Below are 16,542 nucleotides of genomic sequence, written 5' to 3' on the forward strand. Positions count from 1 at the left end.
GATTGGCTGCGCCCCGCGCCTCCCCGCCCCTGCCCCGGCCTGCCGCGGCGCTCCCTCGCGGATCTGGGGCCCCCGTGGCCGCGCCCCCCGCCCGCCCGTGCCAAGCCCCGCTCCCGGGGCTCTCGCCTGGAGAACCCCGGCTTGGGTTTCAGGAGCCGAGGCACGAACCCAGGGCCTACCCCGAGGTTCTGGTTGATGGATTTTGCGGGCCGGGGGCAGGGGATGCCCTGAGAGAAAGTGGGGTGGTGGTGAGAATAAAGCCGGGCCAAAGGGCCTTTGGCCACCAAATTCCGCAAACACTTGTTTTCTTTCTGGGGCCGCATCTGGGACACACATAGGAACGTGATTGGACACAGCTTTGGGCTCTGCGTTTCGAGTGCGCTATTTTGTCCATCCAAACAGAACGTGAAGTCTTTGCAAGTGAATCGTGTAGTCCACTTCTCTGTGCTCGCTGGACATTCAGGGGTGGGTGTGGGGATGTGCAGATAGTCGACCTCCAGGCCTGGTTGGGGATGGGAGCGTATGAGGAGGACAGTTCATTCGCAGTAGACTAACAACAATGTCAGGACCCGAGGCTGGCTAGGAGACATCGTCTTGAATCCAATTTAACTTTTCTGAGACGTGGTATTCTCGAACAAATGAAAGCAAGGCGGTCTCGAAGCAGCAAAGAGAGAGAAAGATTGGCCTCTGGCTAGTGGGACTGGGCCAGGTAGATACCTGAAGCCCCATGGGGAGGAGATGAAGGTCTAAGTTGCAAGGGTTAAATGAACACTGTGGTTACAGCAGGTAAGAAGTGGAGTCCAGAAAAGATGCATGAGAAAGGGCAAGGAGACCCTTTTGTCTAAGCTGTACCCAGAAAGCCCAAAGTGTGAGAGAGTGGGCAGGTGGGCATTCACAGAAGCAAGTGCCCATCCAGGCTCTGACTGCACCTCACCCACTTTTAGGTCCCTCTGAGGTTGCAGAGAGAGAAGGCAATGGGCCAGGGGTCCCTGGTGTGGGCTCCTAACAGGGAAACTAAGTCTTATGGATGCAACTTTCTAAACTTTAGATTATGAATGGAGAGCTACATCCCATGGGGTGGCATATGAAGATGTGCGAGAAGAAGACACTAACAATTGAATTGTAGATTGAGGAGATGGGATTATGGTGAGAGAATCCATCTTCGGTGTATGTGCGTGAAGAAATAAGCCAAATCTAGATCTATAAAACCGCGGGAAGGAAAGAGATAATAATCAGTTGCAGGTCTGCTTAGATTTTAATCGTTTAGTGTAGTTTGTGGCAGGATCTGATACCTTATTTCAATAGTGGAGGGAATTAGAAAGCATTTTCTTTTTTCATATCTACTATTATTGGTTATATAAAAGAAGTATCAAATGGTTTCTGCTTTCATGGAATACACTGTCTAGTTGCAAAGGAAAGAAGATGGAGAGATCATTAAAAAAAAAAACAAAACAAAAGAAAACAAGGAGACTCCATTATTCTAGCAATGCCCACACACCCCTATTATTTGAGCAGAGAAAACGCTGACAGGGGACTGGCCAGGTAAGGAGGAACGGATCACGTGGCCATTATGCTCTTGCCTTCCCACCTGAAACTTCTGTCTCCTTATGGCTCTCCCTGAGTAATACATATATTTATATATGACTACATATCTCTTACTGTGGTTCCAACTTGGATGCAAACCCCTCCCCTTGGTCTCCTTAACACAACTATATAAGGCTGCATTTATCCAAATGATTTAACATGAGGGATTCCAGGTCTTGGAGACTCAGTCGCATCTCGCATTCTGTCTTGAAGGTATTTCCAGTCCCTCCCCACTACCCACACAAAAAAAGTAAAATATTCTAGGCATATTCCTGGCCAGCTTCCTTCCTGCTCCCTACAGGTCTTCTTATACAAGGATTCTGCTACTTCTCACTAGTTAGGGCCATTGTCCCAGTCTCCTTGCCAAAGAGGTCCAGGGCACAAAAAAAGTTTAAGAACCTCTGGACTTTAAATACATACTCGGGGAGAGGGGGTTCTCTAATTCTGCAGGGGCTTAACCCCGAAATAAAATGATCAGGCAAGACACTTACCCCATTTTGAAGCTGGGGTCCCCAGGAATAACTGTAGGTACTTCGGTGGTACCTGCAGGATTGAAAGAAGGTACCAAAGCTTCACACCCATCCCAACAAATGGAGAGATGGCTCCAAAACATAACTTAATCAAGTGTTCCTTTTATTTTATTGGGATATATTAGATCATAGTTAAAGGTCTATGAAAAGATTCAATTGAGAAGGGGAAGCTCAAAGTTCAAGAGAGGGGAATATTAATTAATATTGAATGTAAATTCCTAAAACCACCTTGAGGGATGGGAGCAGAGCTCAGGGAGGGGGATGAGACTGTACAGGAGGAGCCCAGCTCTTCTTCCAGCAGCAGGGAAGATGGGGCAGATGCCAGTGGGCTGCATGTTTGTTGTCGGGAGAATGAGGGATTCCTGTCTGACAGCATCTACTTTCTCTGATAAGTAGGAGGCAAGATCATTTATTGAGAGTCAGAATGACAGAGATAGAGAAAAAAATAAAACTCACTTTAAAGTGCAAATATCAATATACAATTGATTTAAAGAATACAGTTTTCAGTCTATTCTTACAAACCTCTAAGAAAGATATTCTTTTTGCATTGCAGTTGAGAGAACTGGGGCTGAGAATTCAATTAACTTCCTTTTCCCTAAGATTTCCCAGTTGGAAAGAGAAAGAGCTAGCACTTTTTTGTTTGGCATTTTGTTTTGTTTTGTTTTTGAGACAGGGTCTCACGCTCACCAGGCCGGAGAGCAATGGCATGATCAAAGCTCACTGCAGCCTTGAGCTCCTGGGCTCAAGTGATCCTCCTGCCTCTGCCTCCCAAGTAGATGGGACTACAGGCATGTGCCCCAACACTAGGCTAATTTTTTGTATGTGCCTATTTTAGTAGAGATGGGATTTCACCATGTTGCCCAGGCTGGTCTAGAACTCCTGGCCTCAAGCGACCTACCTGCCTTTGTCTCCCAAAAGGTTGGGATTACAGGCGTGAGCCACCACGCCTGGCTTACTAATTTTTTAATTTTTATTTTTGTAGACGGGGGTCTCACTGTATTGCCCAGGCTGATCTTGAACTCCTGGCCCAAGCAATCTTCCTGCCGCAGGATCCCAAAGTCCTTGAATTATAGGCATGAGCCACCGCACCTGGCCAAAAAAGCCAGCATTTAAACTCAGCTCCTCAGATGGAAAATCTATTCTGGATGTTATAGAAAGTGCTTTATTTGTTCACTTAAAAAAATTAAAGTTACTCAGCTCAGGACATTTGAATGGATACACATTCTTTCACGCTTGTCTTTCTTTAATTAAGGTGGGACCATAAGCTGAAGAGAGGAATACATCTATCTACATTTCTAAATTTTGAAATGGAAAAGCAATGATCTTTCTTCAGAGTGATTTGTAGCAATAAGTCTTTGGTGCTTTCATAAAATACTGATGATAAGTGTCTTAGTCCCTACTTATCAATGTCCTTGTATGGTGTCAGAGTCTCTATCTTCAGGCAGCCCTGAAGATCAGTCAACTTTGGGGCACTCCTAGTGGTTCTCAAATACCCTATTTGCTAAAGGCCAGAAGTGAGAGTGCTCATGCTGGAAAACGTTGGTAAGAATAGTCTTGGGGACTAGGTGGAAATCACAAGGGTCAGTAACAGAGGTCTATATTCTTTCTTTTTTTTTTTTTTTTTTTTTTTGAGACGGAGTCTCGCTCTGTCGCCCAGGCTGGAGTGCAGTGGTGAGATCTCAGCTCACTGCAACCTCCACTTCCCAAGTTCAAGCAATTCTACTGCCTTAGTCTCTAGAGTAGCTGGGACTACAGGCACCCGCCACCATGACTGGCTAATTTTTGTATTTTTAGTACAGATGGGGTTTCACCATGTTGACCAGGCTGGTGTCGAACTCCTGACCTCAGGTGATCCGCCCGCCTTGGCCTCCCAAAGTACTGGGATTACAGGCGTGAGCTACTGCACCCAGCCTGAGGTCTATTTTCTTTAAAATGAGAGTGATTTCCTAAATACTCAGTCAACAGGAGGACCAAGAGTGGGGTTTAGGGGCACTAGGTTGCTGACAAGGGACCCCATTCATACACAGCGAAAGACTCAGAGGCAAGTCATGGATGAGTGCAGGTGTTCGTAGTGTGTAAGTTGTATTCCCACAGAGTAGGAAGTGGCCATAGAATCTGTCCTAGTGGTCGATATAGTTCTCTCCCCGACCCCTACCCGCCATCCCCAGCTGGTTTCTCAGAGTAATCAACAGATGAGGGTCCTGGCCATTGCGCTGGGGCACAGCAAGTTTGCTGAGGAAGGATGGCTCAGCCAGTTAGTTATAGAGGATGAGAGGGTCCATGGCAGAAGTTCTGTGGTTTCAGTGTTGGTGGTGGGGACAAAAAGGCCTCACATTACCAATCTCTGATCTGTTGGACACTACAAAAGATAGACCAGCACAGGACATGCTCATTTGACTTTTAGACAAGGTTTGAAATTTGTAAAATATTGGGGATCTAAGGTGAGCTCACTTCCACTTTTAGTTAGATAAGACAGCTTATCTCTGGGCGCGGTGGCTCACGCCTGTAATTCCAGTACTTTGGGAGGCCAAGGCGGGTGGATCATGAAGTCAGGAGTTTGAGACTAGCCTGATCAACATGGTGAAACCCCGTCTCTACTAAAAATACAAAAATTATCCTAGCGTGGTGGTGCACACCTGTAATCCCAGCTACTCAAGAGGCTGAGGCAGGAGAATCACTTGAACCCGGGAGGTGGAGGTTGCAGTGAGCCAATATCACGCCACTACACTCTAGCCTGGGTAACAGAGCAAGACTCCATCTCAAAAAAAAAAAAAAAAAAAAAAGAAAGAAAGCTTGTCAGCATGGGCAAATGTGGCAGGCACATTCTCCTTAGTGTAGTCCCCAGGCACACACCTCCATGAGCCAAGGCCCTCCTGCATGGGCAGGTCAACGTCCCCAAATCACGTTCCATAGGATTCAGCGGAAGAGAGTGCCCAGACAACTGCTTCTTTGGTGACTGTCATAGAGCCTATGCTTCAGATGATCAAAGGGATGCATTTGCCCTGTGTTTTCTTTGGGAAGCACATTTGTGGGAAAGCCTGCAACCCCTACTGCAGATTTAGGGGTTCCATCCAAACATTCTGATGAGAAAGGCCAAGCCAGTAGATCGCACCTGCATATCTCCCAGAGCCTGGAAGAATGTCAGCGCTTTCCTGCTGCTTCCTGGTCAGGCCCCAAGCACACACAGCACCTCAGGGTGTCCTCACCATGACCAGGCCACAAGCAGCAGCGATCAGGCAGGATGCCAGGACCAAGGAGGCAGGGCATAGAGTCTGGGCAACCATGAGTCAGAGGCCAGGTGGGCAGTAAAAAATGGAGTTCATAAATCCCAGAGAGAAGAACCAGATGGGATTTTTAAAGGTCAAGCAAATCCCAGAGCACTGACAAAGAGAGGGAAAGATCAAATAAAGAATACAAGGCAGTTGTTTGTTCCAGCCTCAGTAGGCCTATCTGCCAGTTTTATATTCCTTCCTCCATGGAGAACCAATGAGAACCGGGAACTGGAAGGCTTGTCCTGATTGTCTCCGATGGCTGCCTGTCTAGTATTTATGAACTCAGGGGAGAGGGGCAGCAGATGTCATATCACACCTCTGGAGCCTCCCTGTCTCCCCTGCTGGGACCCCTCAGCCCTCACCTGTATGCACATTCCTCTAGGAGAGAGCTCCTGCCTTGTGCTTACAAGCCATCCTCCCCAGCTTCTGCCTCTGAACCACAGCCTGATGGTTGAGGCTCTATTACTACCTGTCAGACTTCTCTACCACCAGGCACAGCTGACAGCCTACCTCTCAGATTCCTGTATATATTTTCCTTCTGAGTTCCCCAATTCTTTTCCTTCACTAGCTTTTGGGATATCCTGCAACTTCATCTTGGATTCCTCTTACAAACACTTGTTTGGGCGGAGGTCTGTTTCAGCTACAAAGTGTAACTACCTGAAACCTTTTATCCTTTCCTGCAACTTATCCTGTTCCTAAATAATGTGTTTAATACATAATGGGTAGATGTAGCTCCAGTTGGCCATGTCTTTATTTAAGTGAGCCAATCAAGTCCAGAGAAAAAACAGTGAAGGCATTTTCCCGACAATGAAAGAGTGGTGGATATATAGGGCATTAGTTACAGATGACTGAGTGTTAAAACTGGGTGAGTACTTAGAAATCAAGTTCCTTGCTGTACTTCCACAGACAAGGAAAATCCACCTCTCAGATTTTTACAGTCACACAGTTAGTAAGTGGCTGAGTTAGTAAGTGGCTGAACTGCAATCAAAATTCAGGTCCTCTAATTCTTAGTCTAACATTCTTTTCCCTGTCCTAAGATGCACCCCTAAAGCTATGTTATATTATTTTTCTATGACTTTTATTATAACATTAAGCCCTGTTGAAATAAGCTCAGGTCTCATAATCTTTTTGCTCATGGAGACTGTTCAACTCCTTGCAGATAAAACGTGTTAAAAAAATGTTTTGGCCAGGCGCGGTGGCTCATGCCTATAATCCCAGCACTTTGGGAGGCCGAGGAGGGTCAATCACCTGAGGTCAGGAGTTCGAGACCCACCTGGCCAACATGGCGAAACCCCGTCTCTACTAAAAATACAAAAATTAGCCGGACATGGTGGTGGGCACCTGTAGTCCTAGCTACTCAGAAGGCTGAGGCAGGAGAATTGCTTGAACCCAGGAGGCGGAGGTTGCAGTGAGCTGAGATAGCACCACTGCACTACAGCCTGGGCGACAGAGAGAGACTCTGTCTCAAAAAAAAAAAAAAAAAAGTTTTAAGAGAGTAGATCTCCTCATAAGCATTCTTACCAACCACAATAAAATTAAAAGAAAAAAAAAGACCACTGTTCTTTCTAACTTAGGAGTTCAGAGCTCATTTAAGAATGGGTACTTAATCCTAGTGTATAGGTTCAGACCACTGTTTGGTTAAGGTTTTGTGATGGTGATAAGCGAATAGGGACAAGGCATTACTCTCCTGGGTGGGGGTCCACTTGAAAGCTGTTCACTCACTGAATCAGTCAATCACAATTATCCTGCCAGGGCACCCACATGGGCAGGAAGGTCCAAAGGACACTGGAAATTTTGAACGCCAGGTGGTGGGTGTGTTTCTCTCTTTAACTTAAAGAAGAATTTCCTTTCCAACCTCTTTGTTCATGTATATGCATGAGGTGGCTAGTGGTAGTCAAGGCTGAATTTTATTACTGATGGTGGAAAACTGTGTTGGGGGCAGGAATGCAAGCAATGTCTTCCTTCTAAGGTGGGAGCTGGAATTTGCCCCTTGATCTTTCTATTCCTGGTTCTCTAGTTTCTCTCACAGCCAAAATTTTTGAAACAGCTGCCGGCACTCATCTTCTCCATTTCCTTACTTCTCTGCACTCCTCAATTCACCCAGTCTGGCATCTTCACTCTATGAAGCAGCTCACATGGGGGGCTCCCCTGTCAGAGGCAATTGAAACAGAGCAACTCCATCTTGAATAGGAGCTGGGTAAAATAAGGCTAAGACCTGCTGGGCTGTGTTCCCAGACGGTTATGGCATTCTAAGTCACAGGATGAGATTAAAAGTTAGCACAAGACATAGGTCATAAAGATCTTGCTGATAAAACAGGTTGCAGTAAAGAAGCTAACTAAAACCCGCCAAAACCGAAATGGCCACGAGAGTAACCTCTGGTCTTCACTGCTACCCTCCTACCAGCGCCATGATAATTTAGAAATGCCATGGCAACATCAGGAAGTTACCTTATGGTCTAAAACGGGGAGGTATGAATAACCTACCCCTTGTTTAGCATATAATTTAAAAAAACACACACACATGAAAATGGGCAACCAGCAGCCGTCAGGGCTGCTCTGTGTGTGTAGCCATTCTTTATTCCTTTATTTTCCTAATAAACTTGGTTTTACTTTCCTCTATGGACTCGCCCTGAGTTCTTTCTTGTGCGAGATCCAAGAACCCTCTCTTGGGGTCTGGATTGGGACCTCTTTCCTGTAACACCCTTAGCCTCCATGTTAATAGATTTTGTTCATTTCTAACCTTAAGTGGCACATCAGGGGCATTTCATACCCTCGTGAGGGACTCATGGTTACTCCCTCATTCCCAAACACTCTTTCCTGGTTCTCCTCTTGACTTTCCGGCTGCTCCTTCTTTGTCTTTTTTTGCTAGTTTTTCCATTGTTCATTCATTCATTCCATATTACAAGTATTTAAGGAGCGCCTACTTTATGTCAGTACCTCTCTAGGTACTATGATTCAAAACTCCTGCTGTCACGGGGCTTATAGTCTAGTGAGAAGTGGTGGGGAAGAAACAGCAATACAACAATTAAGAGACTGAATTGTTTGGTGGGGGGGGTGGTGGTGCCAAAACCCAGGATGGAATGATATATTTAAGGTGATAATTGCTATGAAGAAAAATTAAGGCAGTGGCTCATGCCTGTAATCCCAGCATTTTGGGAGGCTGACGTGAGAGGATTGCTTGAGCTCAGGTGTTAAAGACCAGCCTGGGCAACATATGGAGACCTTGTCTTTACAAAAAGAAAAAGAAAATTAGCCAGGCCTGGTGGCACATGCCTGTGGTCCCAGCTACTTGAGAAGCTGAGATGGGAGGATCTCTTGGGCCTGGGAGGTAGAGGCTGCAGTGGGCCATGATTATGCCGTTGCACTCCAGCCTGGGCAACACAGCAAGACCCTGTCTCAAAAAAAAAAAAAAAAAAGAAAGAAAGAAAAAAAAGGAGAGGTGGATAATAATGAAAGGGCTGGTATATGTCATTCTAAACTGGATGGTCATGGGAGGCCTCACTGAGAGGTCAGCATGTGAGGAAGGCTATGATGGAGATAACGGGGTGATCCATACAGATGTCTGTGGAAGAACCTTCCCAGCAGAGAAACTAGCAAATGCAAGGCCCTGAGATGGGAATGTGCCTTACACATTGGAGGAACAGTAACAAGGCCGTTGTGGCTGAGGCAAAATGAGTGCTGGGAGATGAGGCCAGAGAGCATGTGGGATTAGTTTGATTCGATGTAGGTAGAGCCTAGGAAAGGTTTTTTTTCAATTTGTTTAATTTTCTCCTTGCAACAGGAAGCAAGGCATCAGCTATGCATGAGGATGTGGAAGGAGAAGTGGAGAGAGAGGAGGTCTAGAAGCCTTCTGAGAGAGTGAGAGTGGGAGAGTGGGTGGAAAAACGAGACTGGTATGTTTATCAGGATGTAGAATGGTCAGATGGCATCTGCAGCTCACAGCCATGGAGTTTCCAATGAGACCTGGCAGAAGGGCTGTGTGTTTTTCTGTAGCGCCACCCAGCTGCGTGGGTGCAGGTATGGAGTTGGTAGAATTGGACTCAGCCCAGGCTGGGGTTTTGCCAAATGAGCACCACAGGGTGAGAAAGAGGCACAGGAAGTTGAGACAGATGTAAGGGAGTGACTCTAATGATTGTCCAGGAAATGTGAGCTGGTATGGACATGAATGGCAGGTCCCAGTGGGCCAAGGGATTGTCGAAGCACAAAAAGAGAATGAGTAGAAAAATAGAAGGAGTTGGTTGGAGAAAGTGTGGCTTAAAATTAGGATTGTATAGAGATGGCTCAGGGTCTATTTAGAACTTGCCATGCAATGTGGGAGCCACCAGCAATGTGTAACCTTTGAGCACCTGCAATGGGACTAGTGTGAATTGAGACATGCTGTAAGTGTAAAATACACACCAAATTCCCATGACTTAGTGCCAAAAAAGTAAAATACCTCATTAATAATTTTTAAGGCCGGGCACAGTGGCTCATGCCTGTAATCCCAGCACTTTGGGAGGCTGAGACAGGCAGATCATCTGAGATCAGTAGTTCGAGACCAGCCTCGCCGACATGGTGAAACCTCATCTCTACTAAAAATACAAAAATTAACCAGGCATCGTGGTGGGCACCTGTAATCCCAGCTACTTGGGAGGCTGAGGCAGGAGAATCGCTTGAACCTGGGAGGCAGAGGTTGCAGTTGAGCCGAGATCATGCCACTGCACTCCAGCCTGGGCAACAACAGTAAAACTCCATCTCAAAAACATTAAAAAATAATAATAATTAATAAATAAATAATTTTAAAAATAGTGGTTACACCATTAGTGATTACATGTTCGGGTATATAGGCTTATTCATTTATTTTTTTCTTTTTATTCATTTATTTTTACTCTTGGCCAGGCACCGTGGCTCATGCCTGTAATGTCAGCATTTTGGGAAGCTGAGGCAGGCGGATCACTTGAGGTCAGGAGTTCCAGACCAGCCTGACCAACATGGTGAAACCTCGTCTCTACTAAAAATACAAAAATTAGTCAGGTGTGGTGGTGTGCACCTGTAATCCCAGTTACTCAGGAGGCTGAGGCAGGAGAATCACTTGAACTGGGAGGCAGAGGTTGTAGTGAGCCGAGATCACACCACTGCACTCCAGCCTGGGTGACAGAGCAAGAGAAAGAAATGAGGGTGTGTGACCCAGGGCAACAGATGACTATGTAGGATGGGCAGTAGTTGTGTAGTTTAATCATGTGACATTCAAAACTGGGGGATTTTAGAAAGGAGGGAGGGAGAATTGTCTGGATATAGCAATGAGAGTTCAAAGAGATATCTGTTCCACATTCAGGGCTATGGGGAAAACATTGTCTGCCACTTGGTGGGGGGTGCCGAGGAGGTATATCCTCAGGGATGGTCCAGGTTAGAGTAAGAAGGAGAGAGGATGCTCAAAAAAGAGGAATGCTTGCTGAAAAGGGCCTGCATGCTCTGAAGGCACCCTGGACTAGTTTCCAGGAGTTGAGCCAGGGACCAAGGTATAGCGGGAGCAAGGAATTTAGGGCTTCTTTCCATAAGTGACATTCTGGGGTTAATAAAAGGGACTAAATACGGGACTTAATAAAATTAGCTCTGGTGGTCTCCAGGCGAGCAACTGTGGGCAAGGCACTCCTGCGCTCACAGTGTAGGAGAAGTGAGAGGAGTAAGCATCCTTACTTCACCGCTGGCAGAGACACGGAGGCCTGGGGAAGAGCACATGTGCCTTGCATCTGAGTAAGGGTGACTTTTACTCAGAAAGTGCATACCTCCCTCTTCCATCTATCCATAAAATGCTAGAATCCAGCAAAGCCCATATCCTAGCCCTCTCGACTGTTCATGCAATATTTGATAGGTGATTTTTTTTCAGCCAATAACAGCTTCAAATTGCTATTTGGAGGCAGATGACTTGTAAATGTGGATCTTCAGTATAATTTTCTTTTCTCTGCCTTGGACCTGGATATCCTACTGCCCACTGTGCGCCTACTCGTTCTCAGTACGTCCAGAATGAAACAAACAATTTCACTCCCAGACCTGTACTTTTCAGCGGAGAGTACTTTCAAGCAGAAGCTGGGATGGGCCTGTGATGTCTCTTTCTCCCTCTGTCCCATTCTTTCTGTGGACGAGTTCATGTCCTAAAAAGCTCTCTACTCTATCCACTTTTGTCCATTTCCACAAATCTCCTCCCTTTCACCTCGAGCTCTACCAGAACCTCTTAACTGTCCTTCACACATCTGCACTGGCCCTTCCTGTGACTCTCCGCACTGCCCCTAGGGTGACACTTTCAAAATTCCCAAGTCTCTTCATGACCCTCTTTTCAATCGAAAACCCTGCAGCAGCTCCCCATTGCTCTCAGGATCAAGTTGAAACCCTTTCACATGCTCTGCAACCTCTCTGCACCCACCCGTCCAGCCTTTCCTCACCCTGTGTCTCCGGTGAGGAATCTCTCTCTTGATACTCCAGCCACACCTACCTGCCTTGGGGTCTCTAGTGCGCCCACAGCTGTCACAGGGCTTTGCAAACACTTCTCCTTTTGCATGGAATATTTCTCTCCTTCCACTTTGCGTACTTAACTTCTGCTTACCTTTCAGATCTCTGCTTGGACTTCCCTCTCCTGAGCTCCCCAACCAGGTCACATCTCCCACGTACAGGCTCTACCGGATGCATCCTGTTCCTTTCTCTTGAGGTTCCTGTAACAGTTGCAGTTTCGCATTTGTCTGTCATTATTTAATTAGTGTTTATCTCTCCTAGGAGACCCTCCAAAGGCCTGAACTTACCAAGGGCTGAGATCATGCCTGTCTTTGCTCATTATTATGTCCCCAGCACCTAACAAAGTGTCCTGCACAAAGTAGGCGCCCAATAAATGTTTGCTGAATAAATGAATGAATAATTAGTGACGCAATAAAAGTCCTTAAGCTTTACCAAATACAGGGCCTGCCTTGATCTAGAGTGAGCTTTCAATGGTTCTGGAACTCAGTTTCAGTCAGCAAATGTATAGAGCAAATGCACTGTGCTGGGCCTGCCCTACTCCACTATTCTTAGGCACCCTGGAACAACTTTGCTGGAACCAGGGAGCTAGTTGAATGGGACGACTGTCTTCTGGTAGCATCTCACGCTTGGGTACAAAGGCCTGTCTACTGGCTTGCTCAGGCATGTTGAGAGTCTGAGTCTGCTGTTGGTAGACCTGAGTAGGTCCACCTGTTCCCTTTTTCTGAGACAGTGTCCATTGGCTACATAAGTCACATCTCTGGGGGTGGCATAAATAACTACAGACCGGGTGGCAGGAAGGGCAGCCTAAGGAAGCTTGAGCAAGCTCTAAGGGTGACTCAGAAGCACCCACTTCCTGTGTCAGTTCAGCCTAGTGGGTTTCTTCATTTGAAGCCCACCTTATTAAAGGAAGTGGAGGTGAGGGAGCAACTAGAGACAACTAGTACTTGTCACCTCAAGCAAGATGGGTTATCTACCTACACTCAACCTCCACTCTCTGCAATGTTTACTCCCGCCAGTGACTTAGTCAGCTATTTTCAGTGACAAACACTCCAGCTTCTAGGCCAGGCTCTCTGATTTTGGCTTCCTCTGGGTGCACAGAGAATGAAGGCAGCTGATGCTCCACTAGTGGCTGCCTCGGTGCCAGCAACCTGGCTGTGCTGCTGTTGGTGCCTTGGGTCTCTTTTCCTGTCTGCCCTTCTCAGCTCCCTCGGTTGCTGACTCCTCGCCATCTGACCATCTGCCTCGCTCTGCCCCTTCCACCCACCACACATTTCTGGCTGCTGACGCTTGCAGTGCCTTTGGGTGCCCATCTGGCCCAGCACTTGGGATAAGAGGACTCCTGCCTTCTCCTGCTTCTCTGACCTCTGCTCCCTGGATGCCTTATGTAGATTCTGGTTCCCTGGTCCTGGAATCCTCACTGCTGCTTCTGATCTGGTGGGATAATAATGAGGTTACATGATGAGAAGGCCACCCAGGCATTGTAGTTAGTAGCCACACCAAGCCAGCTCTATTGGGTGGGTGATTAGAAAATGTTTTTTCTAATCTTAACACTTATTATACTAAAACTATCTACTTAAGTATTTTCCCCCCTAGATGGAGGGTTTCTTGAGGGCAAAACTGAGTTTATTTTTCTTTATATCCAGAGTGCCTAGAATATAGAAATTAATTGGTAAATGTTGGCTGAACTGAGGTTGGGAATGGGAGGGAAAGTGTATAGGGGATGATGCTTTGATGTCAGCCTCCTGGCCTGACCCTGAAGAAAGAAGGAAACGTGGGCATTTGTGGTTGTCAGTCCCACCCCTCTCTTGGGGGAGTGGCCCTTGGACAGGGCAGGAGGCTGCTCAACCTTGGCCTTGACTGCAAAGGTCTCTGGGTCTTGCTGTGTGCTTCACCCTGACCTCATCCTGATGCGCGTCCAACTCATCCATGGTTCATCATCCACAGTGTCTGCAGTTCCCCCAGGGAGAGATTCTTTTGTACTGGCATGCAGGCCAGTGGGATGAGGGGGACAGTAAATCTGGGAGCAAGTGGGAAGCTGCAGGCCGAGTGCACACAGTACTCAGCGCAAGGGAGGTGCTCTGATATCAGGAAAAAGATACAGCGGCTCTTTCATTTCTCTCCTTTCTTTTCTTTTCTCAGATTATAAAGTAATACATGTTCACAGGGACAAAATACAAAAGTATAAAAGCCTTCTGTCCTCCTCAATCTACTCCCTAACATTAACTACTGTTAACAATTCCTTTTTATTTATTTATTTTTTTGACACACAGTCGCATTCCTTTGCCCAGGATGGAGTGCAGTGGCATGATCTCAGCTCACTGCAACCTCCGCCTCCTGGTTCAAGCAATTCTTGTAGCTGGGATTACAGGCGCACACCACCAACCCAGCTTATGTTTGTAATTTTTCTAGAGACGGGGTTTCTCCATGTTGGCCATGCCTGGTCTTGAACTCCCGACCTCAAGTGATCCGCCCACCTCAGCCTCCCAAGGTGGTGAGATTACAGGCACGAGCCACTGCACCTGGCTGTGTTGTCAACAATTCTTGACATCTTCTGGAAATGTTCTATTTTACAAAAGCATGTATACATATAACTTGCATATACAAAATGTGTGTATGTGTTCACATGCAGGTAGACAGATACATAAACAGACAGACAGAATTTGATGGTGTCATGAGACAGAAAGAGAAAATGGTGGCCCACAGGTATAAAGTAGGGGTGTTGGGGTGAAGGCAGACTTGAAAGGGGCTGTTGATGGACCAGGTAGGAGGGCCTGAGGAGAACTGATGGAATACAAAGATGGAAGCAAGGATGGGGCAGGTGAGTCTTAATATTTGTGTTGCAAAAAAAAATTTGCAGTCTAGGAGGTGAAAAATCCGACATCCAGTTAGCCTCAGTTTCCTTAACTAAAAAATGGGATAATGATGCATATTCCTCACAGGTTTATAGTGATGATTAGAAGGGGCTAATATATATATATATAAACAAACGCACATACATGTGTGTTCGTTTGTTGTTTTTTGGACAGAGTCTCGATCTGTCACCCAGGCTGATGTGCAGTGGTGCGATTTTGGCTCACTGCAACCTCCGCCTCCCAGGTTCAAGTGATTCTCCCATCTTAGCCTCCTGAGTAGCTGAGACTACAGGCACGTGCCACCAGGCCCAGCTAATTTTTGTATTTTTAGTAGAGATGGAGTTTCACTATATGTCGGCCAGGCTGGTCTCGAACTCCTGACCTCAGGTGATCCACCCACCTCGGCCTCCCAAAGTGCTGGGATTACAGGCGTAAGCCACTGTGCCTGGCCGGGGCTAATATATTTAAAGTGCTTAGCATTGCACCTCAAACAATATTCTAAGCATTCTCTCAGCGTGTGCTGCTATTACAGCTGTTGATGTTATTAGGGGGCTGCTATTGTTGCTGTTTTCAGAATGCTTCACGTGGTGCCTGGCCCGTGAGTGAACCTCTATCTATCTGCAGTTGGCATATGGAAAGAACCTCCTGGTCGCATTTCTCTTTCCATTTTAGAAATCATTCTTTTGTTGTGACACTGTCTTTTCCTTTTCCTTCCCTGACTGCTCTTAACTTCCTACTTTCTGCTGTGCACTCTTGAAGAAAACTTTCTGGTACCTGATGGTTATAAATCCTTGGAGGCGCATGGAGACGTTTTAGGTAGTAAAGGGCAGTGGCCATTTTCTTACTTTGTCTCCCTGGCTGGTCTTAAGCTGTTGGGCATTCTTTACTCAGGAACATCTTCTTATTTGCTGTACTTCGCACATACTGTCTAAGGATATCAATTAGAATTGCTTACTTAAGAAAAATGCCCAACAATCATTAAGGCCACTCTTATTCACTTCCTGCATTTTTTTTTTTTTGAGAGGGAGTCTCACACTGTCGCCCAGGCTGGAGGGCAGTGGCGTGATCTTGGCTCACTGCAACCTCCGCCTCCCGGGTTCAAGCGATTCTCCTGACTCAGCTTCCCCAGTAGCTGGGACTACAGGCTCCCGCCACCTCACCAGGCTAATTTTTGTATATTTAGTAGAGACTGGGTTTCACCATGTTGGTCAGGCTGGTCTCAAACTTCTGACCTCAAGTGATCTGCCTGCCTTGGCCTCCAAAGTGCTGGGATTACAGGCGTGAGCCACTGTGCCCAGCCCATTGTCTTCATTTTAAGAGCATTGACTCTGCTGCTCCTCTTGAGACATCTGAGGCAGTGATTCTGTTCTTCTGGGATACTCTGGGTGTTTCTACTTGTATTTAGAATGGCTGGCTTAAAAGTCTTCACTTGAATATTCTGCATTCTGAATGCTCTTAGTTGTCAGTAAAACTATGCCTGCCTACGCACTCTTCTATTTCTGATTTATAAATAGGTTCAGCTGCCTAACAATTACACATACTCTATTTTGCACATGCACATTACTTAAGGAGACATTTAGAGGGTAGATGGCTTTTATTCCTATGAAGTTATCTTGAAATCATCTTCTTAACTATCTTTTTTTCCCCAAAGGGGCCATATTTTGAAGGATCTGTGATGAGACTTTTGGTCTGTGAAGCCCAAGACACAATTTCCAACATGCACAGGAAATCCAGTATCAAATTTCTAACAGGTCTTCAGAGACAGGCCCAGGGCTGGCTTGAGCGTGTCAGAGAGGTGTGCACTGCGTACTTCCCATC

This window comes from Pongo abelii, chromosome 6, assembly GCF_028885655.2.
Source record: "Pongo abelii isolate AG06213 chromosome 6, NHGRI_mPonAbe1-v2.0_pri, whole genome shotgun sequence".
Lineage (NCBI taxonomy): Eukaryota > Metazoa > Chordata > Mammalia > Primates > Hominidae > Pongo > Pongo abelii.